A 15,903-nucleotide genomic window follows, 5' to 3' on the forward strand; every position below is an offset into this window, starting at 1 on the left:
CCATCCTTTTCCTTCCCCAGCCATGAGGAGTCGACCAAGTACGTCAACTTCGCCGAGGAGGCAGGAAAAAGTGTGCCTGTGACACATCAGTACGAGGTGAGGCCGGCAGTGCACAGTGTGTGTGGGGGGAGACGGGGCAAAGAGGGGTCTCAGAGCAGCTTCCAATGGGTCTCCCAGGTACCAGAGCTCCCTAGGATTGCCAATTTCTACTCGCACAAAACTGAACACCTCTGCCCTGCCCCTGACCTGAGGTCCTGCCCCTACTCACTCCATCCCCTTTCCCTCCATCGCTCGCTCTCCCCCACCCTCACTCTCTTTTACTGGGCTGGGGCAAGGGGTTGGAGTGTGGGAGGGGGTAAGGGCTCCAGCTGGGGGGTGCAGGATCTGGGGTAGAGCTGGGGATGAGGTGTTTGGGATACTGGAGGGGGCTCAGGGCTGGCGCAGAGGGTTGAGTTGTGTAGAGGGGTTCAGGATCCCAACGGCCTTCTCAGAAGCGGCCACCAGGTCCCTGCAGCCCCTAGATGAATGGGCAGCCAGGGAAACTCCATGTGCGGCCGTTGTGCCTACAGATGCCACCCCTGGAGCTCCCATTGGTCACAGTTCCCAGCCAATGGGAGCTCTGGAGCCGGATCTCGGGGCGGGGGCAATGCATGGAGCCTCCCTGGCCACCCGTTTGTCATGGGACTGTACGGATCTGACGGCAGCTTCCGGGAGCCGCGTGGAGCTAGGGCAGGCAGGGAGCCTCCTTAGCCCCAGTCCCCTGCTGCACCGCCGAACCACCAGGGTCTCTTTTCGACTGGGTGTTTAGCGAAAAACCGGAAGTCTGGCAACCCTAGATCCACCCAACACCAGGCGAGATCCCTGTGTATACATCACCAGAGCCTCTCCCCAGAGGCAGAACTTCCTGAATGGGATCTAGTGTGTTAGAGCACGGAGGGGTGGGGGTGGGCAGGGAGCCAGGACTCCTGGGTTCTATCCCCAGATCTGGCAGGGCAGTGGGGTCTGAGGGTTAGAGCGGGGACTGGGGATCAGAGCTCCTGGGTTCTCTTCCTGCAGTGCCCTATGGAGAGTCTGTTTCTTTCAGGTCAAGAACCTGCGGCAGCGAAGCGTCCCCATCTCGGTCACGTTCCAGTTCCCCGTGGAGATGAACGGGGTCCGGGTGTGGGACGCCTCTGAGGTCGTCCCCTCCAAGGTACCTGCCTCTCCCTGCCCAGTGACGCCTGCTCTGCCCTACAGCGCCCCCTGCTGGGACAGGCTGCCTAGTGGGGATAGGCCACATGTTCCCCCACCTCCCCACAGCCAGCCATGCCCCTGCCCTGGTGCTGGATTGTAGCTGGCACCCCTAGAGGAAAGTCCCCATGTCCCTTTCCCTCCCCTCTTAAAACCATGTCTCTCTCCCTCCCCAGCCCCAGCTGGCTCAGTGCACCAGTGAGGTGGGAACGCCTGGTCCGAAGGACTTTGTGAAGCAGATGAACGAGCGCCCCCTGCTGGTGAGTACAGGCTGATGCGGGTCCCAGCAGCCCCTTCCCCTCTGCACTAACACAGACAGTGAGTGGGGGGCTGGGCTGGGGTCGGGACGCCTGCTATAGACAGATCCAGACCCTCATAGACTCATAGAATATCAGGGTTGGAAGGGACCTCAGGAGGTTCTAACCCCCTGCTCAAAACAGGACCAATCCCAACTAAATCATCCCAGCCAGGGCTTTGTCAAGCCTCATGGTCATGCTGAGACCCTGCCTCACATGGCGATATCCTTCCACCCCCAGGACTGCTCCGTGGCCACCTGTAAGAAGATCCGGTGCAGAATCACCTCCCTGGAAATGCAGCAGCCGCTGGAGTTCATGATCAAAGGGAACGTCAGCTTCCAATGGGTCTCCCAGGTATGAGAGAGCCCCTCATGTGAACTGCCCTCACGCCTCACCCCAGAGGTGGCTGCATCTCAGTGCTGGGCAAGGGATCCCTGTGTGAACCACCTGTAAATTGCTCTGGGTCGCCCTGGGATGATGCTCTGGGCTGGTTTGCATCATTTCCAGTCAGGGACAGTGAATTTCTCTGTTCCAGACTCAGCAGCAGAAAGTGAGTCTGGTGAGCGAGGCCCGGATTGAATACAAGGAGGAGAAATACACCCAGAAGGAGGGATTCGTCCAGCGTCAGGTACCAGAGTGGCTGTGCCCAGGATAGAGAGAGCATCAGCTAGTGGTTAGAGCTGAGAGCCAGGACTCCTGGGACCTGTTCCTGCTCTGGGAGGAAGTGGGGTCTGGTGTGTTAGAGCAGGGGTGGGTGATGATGCCAGGACTCCTGGGTCCCCATCTCACAGCTCCTCTCCCCCAGGTGCAGACGGTGGTGGAGCGCTCCGAGGTCTATAACTACCTGCCCATCATCGTGGGCAGTAGCGTGGGGGGCCTGGTCCTGCTGGCTCTCATCACTGCAGCCCTCTACAAGGTGAGTGGGGCAGGGTAATGGACCCCTCCTCCACAACTCATCACCTTGGGGGTGGGGCCAGTGGCTCTCCCAGCTGGTATGGGAGGAACAAGAGTTTTTCTTTCAGAGGTTCCCACAGCCCATCCCCTCCTGCTCCTCCATGAGCCTGTCTCCATCTGGCTCTCACCATCTCTCCTCTCTGTCTCCTTCCAGTTTGGCTTCTTCAAGCGCCAGTACAAGCAGATGATGGAGGATGCTGTGGAGGGCGAGGGTCCTGGCTCAACCCAGAACACAACTGCTGGAAACCCCCCTGCTTCCGATGCCCCCAAACAATAGCCCCCCATGCACCAACGCCCCCAGCTTCACCTCCATCTGGGCAGCTTCACCCCCGTTATGTTGTTACCTCCAAGATGCATAAAAATTGATCACTGGCCACCCTCCCACCAACAAAATGCATCCTAGTGCCAACTAGAGCCAATCGATACTCAAATTAGGCTTGGAAGAATTCTCTTGATATTTTTATAATTTTTATGGAAAACGAAGTTAATTTTAGGCATTTTTTTAAAGTTCTATTCGTTGGGATATGTTAGGGTTAACTAACAGACATGGAAAGCTGCTAATTTGCTGACATGGCATTAGGGGACAAAGGCATATGTAGGCTGTCGTTTTTTGTTTAATAAAAAAGTTGCCTTTTTTTTTCCTGTTGCTTATAAGAATTTAGACGAATGCAGCTGCATGAGAAATGTAGCAGTCGAATAATGCCCTTTGGGTAAAAGAAGGTAAAAGAAATGTTATTTCCCCATCCTTTCCTTTTCCAGCTATATAAACCAGCCATGGCTTATAGCCCCTTTCTCCCTCCCCTGAGAATTGCTGACCAGGATGATTTGTGGCAACAGATTGTTGCAAAGAAATGTATTTTCAAGGTCAAAATGTCTGTGTAATATGCATAATGCTGTACACAATAGATAGGGTGGGTTTACTAACAGAATGGGTGTTTGTATTACTTAATAAGGGGTTTTGGGGTGTTGTAACGGATGTAGGCGTGTACATACTCAGACAAAAAGAATGTGCTGTAACTAATTCGGTGCTTACTCGACAATCAGGTCGAGGGGAACAGGTATTGCAATAAAGAAGCTCGTACTCAAATCCACCTTTTGGGTCAATCTGCTTTTTTCTTCTAACATCTGGCATCACAAACAGGATCCCAGGGGAGAGTTGTGCCTGATCACGACGTCTCGCCATAGATTCAATGAGTAAGTTACTGCAACCCTGCTTAAAAAGTTTATTTATTAATAAACCGGTGAGGAGATGGAGGGTCCTCATGCGGCTCCCTCTGGGGATTGTCAGAATTGGCCAGTCATCCAGGGGTGGGTGGAAGCTTCCTGGTGTCCAAGTGCTCCCGGGATAAGAAAAAGGCTGTTTTGCTGCAGGCTCCGTGTGAGGGTCTGTCAGGTTTAGGGGAGGAGGTTACAAGTCTTAAAAGCAAAGTGGAAACTTTGCAGCAAATTGCTGAAGAACAGAGCACAGTAAATCATCACAACGTGCTGGCAGTCAGAATGGCTGAAAAATCTATGGACGATTTTAATCATCCTAAGTCAAAGAACCTGACCCTCAAGGGTCAAGTAGATGCCTTAAAGCAAACTTCTTGTTTCCCGGCCCCCATCTCTCTCTCTCTGCCTCCTCCTGCCCGCCCCTCTCACACTTTTGGTTTTCTGAAGTTTTAATGGATGGTACTTTGGATTCTTAGTGAAAAGTTCGTTTGGACAAAGCACAACAGAAGTCTGCTGCATTTCATTAAAAATTTAAGTAAAATGTCCATGGGTGACCATGGGGACAAATGTTTTACTGCCTTTTTAAAGAATCCCAAGGTAAAGGATGCACAGGGTAGGGCAGCTGTGTTGCACAGATTTACTGGGTGGCTATGTTGTTACAGGCAAAATGTACCCCTTAAAGAATTGTATGCACAAGTAATTTAAAGTGAATGAAGAGTTACAAGTAGCCTTTATAAAAATTAATACTACAAAGTTTGGAAGGAAGTAAACGGTTGGGCGTTGTAAAAATGCTAAAAGGTAACAGTTGTTGTGTTATAAAAGTGTAACCCCCATGGAAATTACCTAGATTCCTGGGGCTCTGTCTTCTGGCAGCTCAGGGAGGGGGAACCAAGGCAACCAATAAGGAGTGAGATGCCCCTCCCAGGGAGCTCAGGAAAGGGGAGAAGCCATTTCAGAGAGGCTGGAGCCCGCCAGGGCAAGGGCAGGACTGGCTGTATGGGGAGCTGGTGAGTCCCAGGCCTGCATGCAGGGTTCCCCCTGGGAACTGGCCTCTAGAGACCTGACAGCAGATCCCTCAGCTGGGCTTTTCCTTCTCCACTGATGATTCCCAGTTTGTAGAATTTTGCTGGGAAACTTCCCCAGCCAGGCTGAGTTCGCCCCCCAGCTCCCTAGGGGAGACCAGTCACCACATGGTCAGCTCTGCTCTGGCTGCTAGTCCAGGGCTGCTGCCTGCTGGGAGTGTGTCTGGACGCTGGGCTAGGAGACGATGACAATTTGGATTTTAGTGTAGTTGTGTAACCTGCACCTTGAGCCCTGCACCCCTTTGGGGTGAGGGGAAATCCTGGGACTGACGCAGCCTGACGAGGATCCCGGCCTGCAGAGATCAGCCCCTCTGCAGTGACCCAGGAGTCCAGAGTCATCTCTGAACCTGAGGATCATTGGTGGAGTTTGTGAGGGCACCATCTTTTAGTTAGTCAGGCAGGGAATTTGTTTTGGGGGCTCCCTACTCCCTCAACTGTGTCCTCAAGCCAGGAAGTGAGGGTCTGGGGATTTTACAACCTGCTGTATATTAAACCTATGGAGGGATTTATACCACCTTCTCCCACTTGTGAGTCCATTGGGCTGTGACAGGTAAGGGGATTCTGTACCTCTGGCCGGGAGGGATTTTCTGTTACTGCATACATAACGGCTGTTACCCTTCCCTTTATATTTATGACACCATATTTATAAATTCGGTGGCTAACCCATTTATGAACTGCCTTCTCTTTCTCCTCGTAGCATAATCCATGGATCATGCTATCAGGCTATCTGGAGCCAGGGCCTCCAGCCTGAATGCCCCTCCGTTAAGTGTGCGAGAAGGAGGAGAGCCTGGGCCCTGCTTTGAAGAGAGTGGGGGAGTGTTGGTATATGTGAGGGTTAACAAACAGACATGGGAAGCTGCTAATGTTCTGACATGGCATTGGGGGACAAAGGTGTAAGAAAGCTGTAGTTCTTTGTTTAATAAATAAGTTGCCATATTTTCCCTTCCCCGTTGCTTGTAAAAATGAATAAGAATGCAGCTGCATGAGAAATGTAGCTGTCGAATAATTCCCTTCATATGAAAGAAGGTAAAAGAAATGTTATGTCCTCCTCCCTTCCTTTCCCACCTGCATAAACAAGCTCTGGCTTATGACCCCTTCCCCTCTCCCCTGAGAATTGCTGGGAGATTTGTCAGGGATATTTGTGGCAACAGATTGTTGCCAAGAAATATATTTTCAAGGTCAAAATGTCTGTGTGATATGCGTCATGCTGTGCACAATAGGTAGTGTGGGTTTACTAACAGAATGACTGTTTTTATTACTTAATAAGGGTTTTTGGGGTGTTCTAACACATGTAGGTGTGTACATACTAATTTAAACAAAAAGAATGTGCTGTAATTAATTCAGTGTTTACTCGACAATTCAGTCATTTATAATCTGGCCAGTAAAATGAATACCACGATCACTGTTGATACTCACAGGTATGCCAAACCTTGGAATGAAATCCTTAAGCAAAATTTTCACAATGGACTTGGTGTCTGCCCTTCTGCAGGGGAAGGCTTCAACCCAGCTTGAAAAACATCAACTAATACTAACATATACTCATAGTAACATCATTTAGACATTTGAATAAAATCAATCTGAATATTTACAAAAGGACCCCAAGGGATGTGCTGCTTTTCTAGCTTTAACTGCTTTTCCAATATTATGTTGCTGACCCTCCTCCCTCAGTGAGTCTCCAGGAAAGGCAGATCAGCACTGTATGTGGCCAACACTGTTACAAGCATTGCGAAGCATTTTGGGGAGGGTCAAAGGTGTGTGAGTGGAAAGTGGAAGTTTCCTTTGCAGGTATGAGAGGCCAGGGCGGGGAAGAGAAGAAGAAGAAGAAGAAAGGGTAAGAATGGTGTCCCTAGCCTCTGTTCGTCAGAGGATGGAGATGGATGGCAGGAGAGAGATCATTGCCTGTTAGGTTCACTCCTTCAGGGGCACCTGGCATTGGCCACTGTCGGTAGACAGATACTGGGCTAGATGGACCTTTGGTCTGACCCGGTACGGCCTTTCTTATGTTCTTATGTTCTTAAGAAAGAAGCAGCAGAGAACGAATGCATTCAACACTGCAGCTAGCAAACTCAGTCCGAAGACAAGACGCTCGCTCCCGCCCAAGGACACTGCTTATAGCCGAGACTTGGCTGACAGCCGAGAAAGACAGGGGCTTGAATGTGCCCGAAAGAAATCCAGCTGCACAGGCCTGCAAAATAGCAAGGCCAGCAGGAAGAAAAACAGACTACAGAGATGGAAAACACCCAACGACCAGGAAAATCAAAATTAGGTGCATACCAATCTCGTTAACTGCAGCAATCATCCCCCCTCTCCACATGTGTGCCATCCCGTGGTGCACCGAGCAAATAGGGCAAGAGCACCTGAGGCACAACCAGGCGGCCATCCAGGGACCACCAAAGGTGATCAGGGTGTAAAGTGCACCCAGCAGCACTCCAAGAACATTTCTCAGCTTTTGGCACAGCCTCGGTCACGTATATTAAAACCTTAATATTTTCTGATAGTATCCAAACCACTTTGTATTCCAAGTTGGATAAAAAAAAGTATCCGTGTTTAGCTCTAACCCTTCCATTTGTTTTGAACTAGGCTGTCCTGTAGAAAACTAAACACAACAATTCTAGCCATAAGGCAAAACACCTGTAATCGTGTGTGACTGGGGCTCGACCCTCTCCGAGGGGCGGAGGGGAGCCACACCGACTCACTACACCCCGTCTGGTCCGGGCAGGTCCCCGGTGTTCCTGGGCGACAAACACAAGGTCCCAAGGCGCGGGCCCTCTGGCTCGGGGCTGCGCAACAATACAGAGTCAAAGGGGCTCAGGCCCTCTGCTTCAGGGCTGAGCAAACAATCAGTAACCCAAAGTTCAGGGAGCTCAGGCCCTCTGCTTCAGGGCTGAGCAGCGGTACAGTTTGAAGGGGCCCAGCCCACGGTTCGGGCAGGGCACCAAACACAGAGTCACAGTGCTCAGACCCTTTTGGCTCAGGGCTGAGCAAAGCACAATCAATAACCCCAAAGTTCAGGGAGCTCGGGCCCTTAGGCAGGGGCGGAGCAAACAGACAGTTCAGTAACTAGGCCCAGGCCCTGGATCAGGGTGGGGCAACAAACAGTTGAGTACATAGGCCCAGGCCCTTACGCCTGAGCGTTGGGGTGAGGGGGAGACTGACACCCGTGAGTGGGGTGGCAGGGGGGAGGCAGGCCCACCCACTCCACTGCATCCAAGCCCAGGGCCCTAGCAGCGGCTATCACCGCTGCTCGGTCAATGGGGGTCCTGACCAAAACACACTGACATAGGTTCAGGTATGTCTGCAGCCTGACTGGGGTCGGCTACCCCCAGTCTCCCCCTTAGGGCCTACCTGGTCCGTGGTGTCGGTCTCCGGCCAGGCCTCCAGCATGGGCTCCTCTCGGCCAGGGCTTGGAGGCAGGTCCAGCAGTTCCTCGGGGAAATCCGGCCAGGCGTGCTCCGGCGGCTCCTCTGGGTAGCAGCAGGGGCAAGGAGGGTCCGGTGGCTCCTCTGGATAGAAGGCACAGGGAAGCTCTGGGGGCTCCTCCAGGTAGTGGGTGCGGGGAAACTCCGGGAGTTCCTCCAGGGAACGGGCGCGGGGAAACTCCGGGAGTTCCTCCAGGGAACGGGCGCGGGGAAACTCCAGCCAGTCTGGGCGGCTGCCCTGGGTCCCGGAGGTTTCCCAGTCTCGAGCTCCCTGCAGCACGTCTGCTCTCTGCGGCGGCTGGCTCCTGAGTGAGCTCTGGCGGCCGGCTTTTATACTTCCTGTCCCACCCCTTGACTTCCGGGGGCGGGAACAGGCAACAGTGGCTCCGCCCACTTCAGTGTCTGCAAGGGCGCTCCCTCCGCTGGGCAGGAGGGGAGCCACACCGACTCACTACACACCACAAGGACATAGAACACAGTTTCTATTGTGCCAGTAAATGCATAGTATGTTGGATTGCTCTTCCGCTGGCATTAGCTTTCTCTAATTTTCTAAAAGACAAAAACATATTTCTACCCCTTCTGGGGCGATCGGTCCTTGTTTAAAATATTTCTTTCTTATACAAATACCCTCGCTGATTGCAGGCAAAACAGAGGAATTACCCCCATATTTTTCTGTGTTTGTTTCATAGGCAGGCCAGGTTTCAGTGGCTTATATCTTACCAATTAGGTAATTTGCATTAGCACACAGACGCTTTCTGGCTCACTTTTAGATCCAGAGCCATTCACAGGTTAAAACCTTTTACTTAAAAGGGACACATTGACTTTTACCAGAGTTCTGATTGCCTGTTACCTTTAACTCCTATTTTCAAAAACACACAGTAATCCAAAAAGGAAAACACCACCTATTGTAGCCCCTTGGAGCCTAATAGGATTTTAATTAAGTAGCATTGCATATTTGCATTTTCCTCACCCCTTTTACAATATATACCACACATGTTCTTTTCCTTCGCATTCCTTTTATACATTTGGGGTGGTTAAATTCCAATAGACACCCCGTATGTTTTTTCTAATCCAACTAAAGTGTTCATAGTCAAATGCTTTTAATTAAATAGTCTCTTTGCCTGGATTTATTTACAGACATTTCTTTGGAAAATGGCCCAGTTTTCCTTCAGAATGGCTGCAAAGAAACCAAGAATGAGGCTTACCACCTCGACAGAACGCACGGCCAATTGGTGTTTTAACTGTTCAGTTTTCTCTTGTTGTCAGGTACACATCTCTTCCCTTTTCCCCAACTCCTCTTACTGCCCGGTCCTGCTACGACCGGGGGTAGACCCACTTCCAACCTTTTTTAAATTTTTTTCATACTCACAAACACGCTGCCCAGGCCCAGGGGTAGGAGAGACAGAGAGAGGGGTAGATGGGGGGTTATCCTGTGGAAGGGTTGTCCAGAGGTACGCTGCAAAAAATCTCCAACTTGCTTCTGCTCTTGGGTTTTTTCACCCTGGGGTCTCTCTTGCTCAGTATTCCAGTCCAAACCAGCTGCCTGTGGCTTCTTCAGCATCCCCAAACCACACCGGCTCCAGGGTCGCAAAGGCAGACTGTTGGGTCTCACTGGGCGGCCAACCTTTGCAAATGTAATCTCAGTCCTGGAACTTGTGTTGCCTTTGTTTTGCCTCTGTCTATATTTTCACAGCCAGCTGGGTTTTTGGTGCTTGGCATGGAGAGCAAGACAGATACTGTTGATTCCAAAATTGTGGAAGAAAACAGAGTCTTCACTCTCAGGTTGATTGCAACAAGTGAGAGACACTTTATTTTCCTGACACTTGCAAGGGAAGAGTACACCCGGACAGGGTTTCCCCTGTCCCAGGCAGGTCGCCGTTAGATAAACAATTAGGGCAAGCATTTATACCTTTTGGTACAGACAATAATAATCAACAACCGCATCTTGTTTATACAGATTCCTTCTGATATCTTACTTTTCTCAGCAGTTCCTGCTACAGTCTGTATTCCATTCTTATCTAACACAAGGTCAAAAAACAGTATCTCTTACAGTTTTTTCCCATTCGCTTTCCACTTGCCATGTCTTGAAATCGCGCGTTATTAGAGCTAGTGTTAGCCTGACTCTTACTTTATTCCCAGAAGTTAAGATATCTGCGTTCAAATTCCCTTTATCCTTTTCTCTACTTCCACACCGGGGTAGGAGAACAGGCAGCTCCGAGGATCTGTCATTCCCTAACAGAACGAAGAAATACACAGAGAGGGGCTTGGGGTTTTGGTGGTCGTTTTTGTTGCCTGCTCATACTGCGTTTTAAGTAGGCTCGAGACAATGAGATTTTTAGTGGTAATTGTTAGCAACCATCAGTTTCACCGCACACGGGTACAAACCAATGGCACAACGTGTCCGGCGATAACAATCCAAATGTTCAGCTAGACAAAGAATGAACAACGCTCCTGGCGAGCTTATTAATGACCCACCTCACTGTGTAGAAAACTGTGGCCATGCCGGTGTCCTTGGGGCAGCTTTCAGGATAATTACTTTGTACATTTTCACATGTGATGTTGACAATTTGTGGTTTTAAAGGTTATAAATAGGCTTGGCAGAATGCTATTTTTAAGTAACTTCCACAGACAGTATCAATGTTTATTTCTAACCATTTTTTTTCAATTTTTATTGATTTAAATTGTGGAAAATTCCTGTGGGGATCAAACCTTAATTCTAATGATGTTCATTTTAAAAAGGTCAAACTTTATAACTATTCAAACACAAATTATTAACATCACATGTCAAAATATACAAAGTCAATTTCCTCAAATTTAACTCTAATAAGTTCTCAAGCAGCATTATTCTTACTTCGCTTATCTGCAAATTTCGATTATTAGCAATGGAAATATTTTGCCAGCAGCTTGTGTGCGCGTGGTGAATACATTTTCTGAGAAAAATCCATCCTTCCAAGCATAGTTATAAAGCTTTAACTTTTTAATCTCAACCTCTACTGCCATTAAATCATTGTCTGACCTCCAGATATTTCCTGAACCCCTCCACACACAGACAAATTCCTACAATAATTTAAATTGATAAAAACAGGGGAAAAAGATACTTAAAACCCATAATTTTCCACATCAAAATTTAAATTGATGGAACTTTTAAAAAATACCTAAAATAAACTTCAATGTTCTCCATCAAAATAATAAAAAGACAAAGAGAATTCGGCCAAGCCTAATTTGAGTAACGATTGGCTCTAGTTGGCAGTAGGACACATTTTGTTGGTGGGAGGGGAGCCAGTGACCAATTTTTCTGCGTCTTGGAGGGGCGGGGGTGGATCTGGAGCAACCCAGAGGGAGGCGAAGCTGGGGGCATTGGCACATGGGGGGCTATTGTTTGGGGGCATCGGAAGCAGGGGGGTTGCCAGTAGTGGCACTCTGAGTTGGGCCAGGCCCCTCGCCCTTCACAGCGTCCTCCATCATCTGCTTGTACCGGCGCTTGAAGAAACCGAGCTGGAAGGAGACAGAGAAGGGAGATGGTGAGAGCCAGACAGACACAGGCTCATGGTGGAGGTGCAGGAGGGACGGGCTGTGGGAACCTCCAAAGGAAAGACCCTTGTCCCTTCCCCACCAGCTGGGAGAACCACAGACCCCGCCCCCAGGGCCATGGGCTCTGGCGGAGGGGTCCAAGCCCTGCCCCACTCACCTTGTAGAGGGCTGCGGTGATGAGAGCCAGCAGGACCAGGCCCCCCACGCCGCTGCCTACGGTGACGGGCAGGTAGTTATAGACCTCGGAGCGCTCCACCACCGTCTGCACCTGGGGGAGAGGGGCTGTGAGATGGGGACCCAGGAGTCCTGGCACTATCCACCCACCCCTCCTCTAAATCTCCAGACCCCCACTTCCATCCAGAGCAGGGACAGGACCCAGGAGTCCTGGCTCCCAGCTCACCCACACCCCTCTGTGCTCTAAGCCACTAGATCCCATTCAGGCAGTTCCACTACATCTCCTTCCTCTGAGCCTCCCCTTTCATAATCTCCCCCCTCACACTCTGTGCCACCAGCCTCACCTTGTACCGATGTGTCACTGGCACACTTGTCCCTGCCTCCTCGGTGGAGAAGTTGACGTACTTGCTCGACTCCTCGAAGCTGGGGGAGGAAAAGGATGGAAGGAACGAGAGAGACGGGAGAGTGATGGATGGGGCTGGAGAGTGGCGGTGGGTGGGGCACTGTGGTGCTGGGAGCAAGGAGGGGGCCCAGTAGGGGGCGGTCCCCCCCCCACGGCCATAGCAACAAAGAACGTGGCCCCCTCCGAATATATGTCCGGGGCCCCTTACAACGCAGAAACATTTTTTTTGCCACTTTTAGGGGCCCCCTTCCTTGCGGGGCCCCCTCCGGTCATGTGATCATGTCTCCTAGTACTGGACTCCATCTTAGAATGCTAGTATTTTTCCACAAATAGGGGATAGGGATCAAACAGGGAAACAAAGGATTCCCGCACATGTAAATCCTATATAAGGCAGGGAAGTAGGTTAATCAGGGCTGGTTCTTCACTGAATCCCTGCCCAAGATGCTGCTGAAAACATCTAAGACTGATCTGGGGAAGAAAGGACTGGACCCGGCCTAGAAGGTGTCTGGCCTGTGACAGGAATATCTGGGGTTCTAAGCTGCAAGCAACAGCGGTTTGTCTACAGGAAACTCTGCAACCTGCTTAAAACAACATTTAGGGTGAGAAATTACTGCTTGTAGCCAGTTTCTTTCGTGTATTAAGCTTAGTTTGCGAGTTTGTTTTATTTGCTCAGTAATCTGCTTTGATCTGTTTTCTATCCCTTATAATCACTTAAAATCTATCCTTTGTAGTCATTAACCTTGGGGGACCTGGCCAAAGTAAATTTTGAAATTTTTTTAGTAAAAGTATTTTTTTTTTAGCCAAAATATTTTGGGAGCTTTGAGGAGAAGTTGGAATGTTCCCATGGAGGGGAGATGGGTCCGTCACCAAGGCAAACTCAGCATCCATCTCTGTCATCTTCTAGTGGCTGTGCTGTATAAACGGGTTTAGGAGGCTGCTGCTGCCTCTTAATTTTCCAGCCTCTTGCTTTCAAACCCCGCAGTCACTGGTTCGATCCCTGCAGCAGACCCACCATGGGGCCTGGATCTGGCACCTTACCGCGCCTGCAGACACTGGCGTGGAGTCCTTGCTCAGGATGGGTCTGAGGTCACCAGCAGCAGCGATGGGCTCCCCCGTCAGGGTGTAGTTGAGACACAGGGTGATGGGGGTCACTGTGTCCTCTGGGCAGAGCAGGGGAGACAGAGAGATATATCAGGCCCCGGAAGGGAAAGGGGGGCTGTGCCAGAAGGTCCAGCTCCTAGGCGGGGGGCGGGGCACGGGGCTCTGCACACTGCCCCTGCCCCGAGCCAATGGGAGCTGAGGCGGAGGTGCCTGTGGGTGAGAATGGCGTGTGGAGCCTCCTGGACCCCTACCTAGGACGCAGACCTGCTGCCTGTTTCCAGGGCCCGCGCAGTGCAGTGCCAGGACAGGCAGAGGAGCCCACCTTAGCCCCGCAATGTGCCGCTAACCAGGAGCTGCCCAAGGTAAGTCCACACCCCAATCCTGAGCCCCAACCCCTTGCCCCTGCCCTGAGACCCCCAACCCAGAGCCCCCTCTTGCACCCCAAACCCTCATCCCCAGCCCCACCCCAGAGCCAGAACCCCCAGCCCAGAGCCCTCACCCCCCGTGCACCCCAACCCCCTGCTCCAGCCCAGAGCTCTCTCCCACACCCTGAACCCCTCATCCCTGCCCCCCAGAGCCCTCACCCCCTCCGGCACCCCAATCCTCTGCCTCATTCCAGAGCCCCCTCCTGCACCCTGAACCCTTCATTTCTTGCCACACCCTGGAGCCCGCACCCCCAGTTAGAGCCCTCACCCCCTCCAGCACCCCAACCACCTTCTCAAGCCCAGTGAAAGTGAGTGAGGTTGGGGGAGAGCGAGCCACTGAGGGAGGGGGAATGTAGTGAGTGGGGGCAGAACTCGGGGGAGGGGCAGGCATTCGGTTTTGTGCAACTAGAAAGTTGGCAATCCTAAGTCCTGACCGCTCTAACCAGCGGTTCGAACCCTGGTGCTCTGCAGCAACATAAATAAGCATGAGCCCTCCTCTTTTAAAGGCCCAGGAATTTTTGAAGTTCCATTTCCTGTCAGCTCAGTGTGGAGAGCTCACATCACACCTCCCAGCTGACCGTGGCAGTTCCACGTGGCAAACGCTCTCCCACTTGGACCACTGCAAAGCTGTTGGATCTGCTGAGTATATTGTGAGAGGAGCCTGTCCCGTCCTAGCTCTGCTCCAGCTATAGGAACTTCAAGACCTAGTGGCACATTTCTCATGGCTTCTGTGAGAAGGGCTACACATCGGGACACGGTGTGCTGCAGAGCGAAGATAAAGGAGCTGAGGCAGGTGTACCAGAAGGCAAGGGAGACAAACTGTCACTTTGGTGCTGCCCCCAGAGCTGCCCCCTCTACAAGCAGTTGGACACCATCCTTGGTGATGACCCCATCTGCACCGCCAAGAGCCCCTTGGACACTTTGGTGGGGCGGGAGACAGCGGAAAGTGGACCTAACCCTGAGGACGAAGTGGTGGATGAGGAGGTCAAATTGGAGGACGTTGTGGATCCCACATCAGGGTCATCCGGTACCATGGTGAGTCAGGAGCTCTTTTCCACTCTGGAGGGGTGTAACCAGTCCCAGCAGTCCGTCTCCGGCGAGCACAATGCAGGAGAGGAGACCCCTGGTTAGTGATCTTTTTAAGCAGATACTGCTTGATTACCTGGCAGACAGCTGTCCTTTGCTCTGAATACTGCAGTAGTGGGCAAAAAAAAGAGATAGAAATGTGCAAGACTTTCTGTGTTTCTGTGTGCCGTGCATTCCCCTGTGCAGCTTAGCAGTGCGGCAGAACAGGGTGTTGTTGCACACCCAGATTTCATGTGAATCCTCCAGAGAGAGCTCTAGCAAATTACCTGGAGGTACTCGCCAATCCTCTGCCAAAGGTTCCTTGGCTGAGCTGCTTTGTTCCTTCCCTATTGTAGGAAACTTTCCCGCACCACTCGGCAATCACTTGTGCAGGGACCAAAGAGGCACACAGCTGAGCAGCATAGGGACCTGCTCTGAACCTGGACGCATGCAGTAGATGTGCCCTTGCTTACCCTCAGGAGTGCGATATCAGCTTCAATGATCCCGCCCCCCACCAGCCCCCGTGGAAAATGGTGGCAGAATTTACAATATTGTCCCCAGTCGCCTTCACTGATCCTCTGAAAGCATCAACACCCTTTGCCCCATTTTGAATGTCCACGCCCTCACCTAGGCCATACTCACCATGTTTACGGTGTTCGTTGAGATGTGTGCTTGCCAAGGGACATTGTGAAAGTGATTGGTATGTTACAAGAGGTGTATTTTACTGTAATGATTCAATGCTGTGCGTGAACTAACAATGATGCTTCTGTGCATTGTTTCTTGTGCATCTGCAGATGTGGCATTCAAGGGACCCCACTACACACTGGCGGAGCACCTATGCCAGATAAGAAAGCTACCAAGGTGGAGCAAGGAGGACATGTTCAGAGAGGTGCGCCAATCCTCTAAGTCAGAATAAAAAGAACGCATGATGCTGAGAGAAATGGAAAGATGGGACAGAAAGGGGCATAAGGAGAACAGTGCTTGTTTCCTGAGCCCAAAAGTATTCAGCTG

General features: G+C 51.3%; 1 pseudogene; it reads left to right on the plus strand.

Annotated features, from left to right (window-relative positions):
• The window catches only part of LOC120395032, a 69,321-nt pseudogene extending 65,691 nt beyond the window's left edge, over positions 1–3,630 (plus strand).
• Positions 3,631–15,903: the final 12,273 nt, after the last annotated feature.

Source organism: Mauremys reevesii, unplaced genomic scaffold (assembly GCF_016161935.1).
Source record: "Mauremys reevesii isolate NIE-2019 unplaced genomic scaffold, ASM1616193v1 Contig9, whole genome shotgun sequence".
NCBI classification, from domain to species: domain Eukaryota; kingdom Metazoa; phylum Chordata; order Testudines; family Geoemydidae; genus Mauremys; species Mauremys reevesii.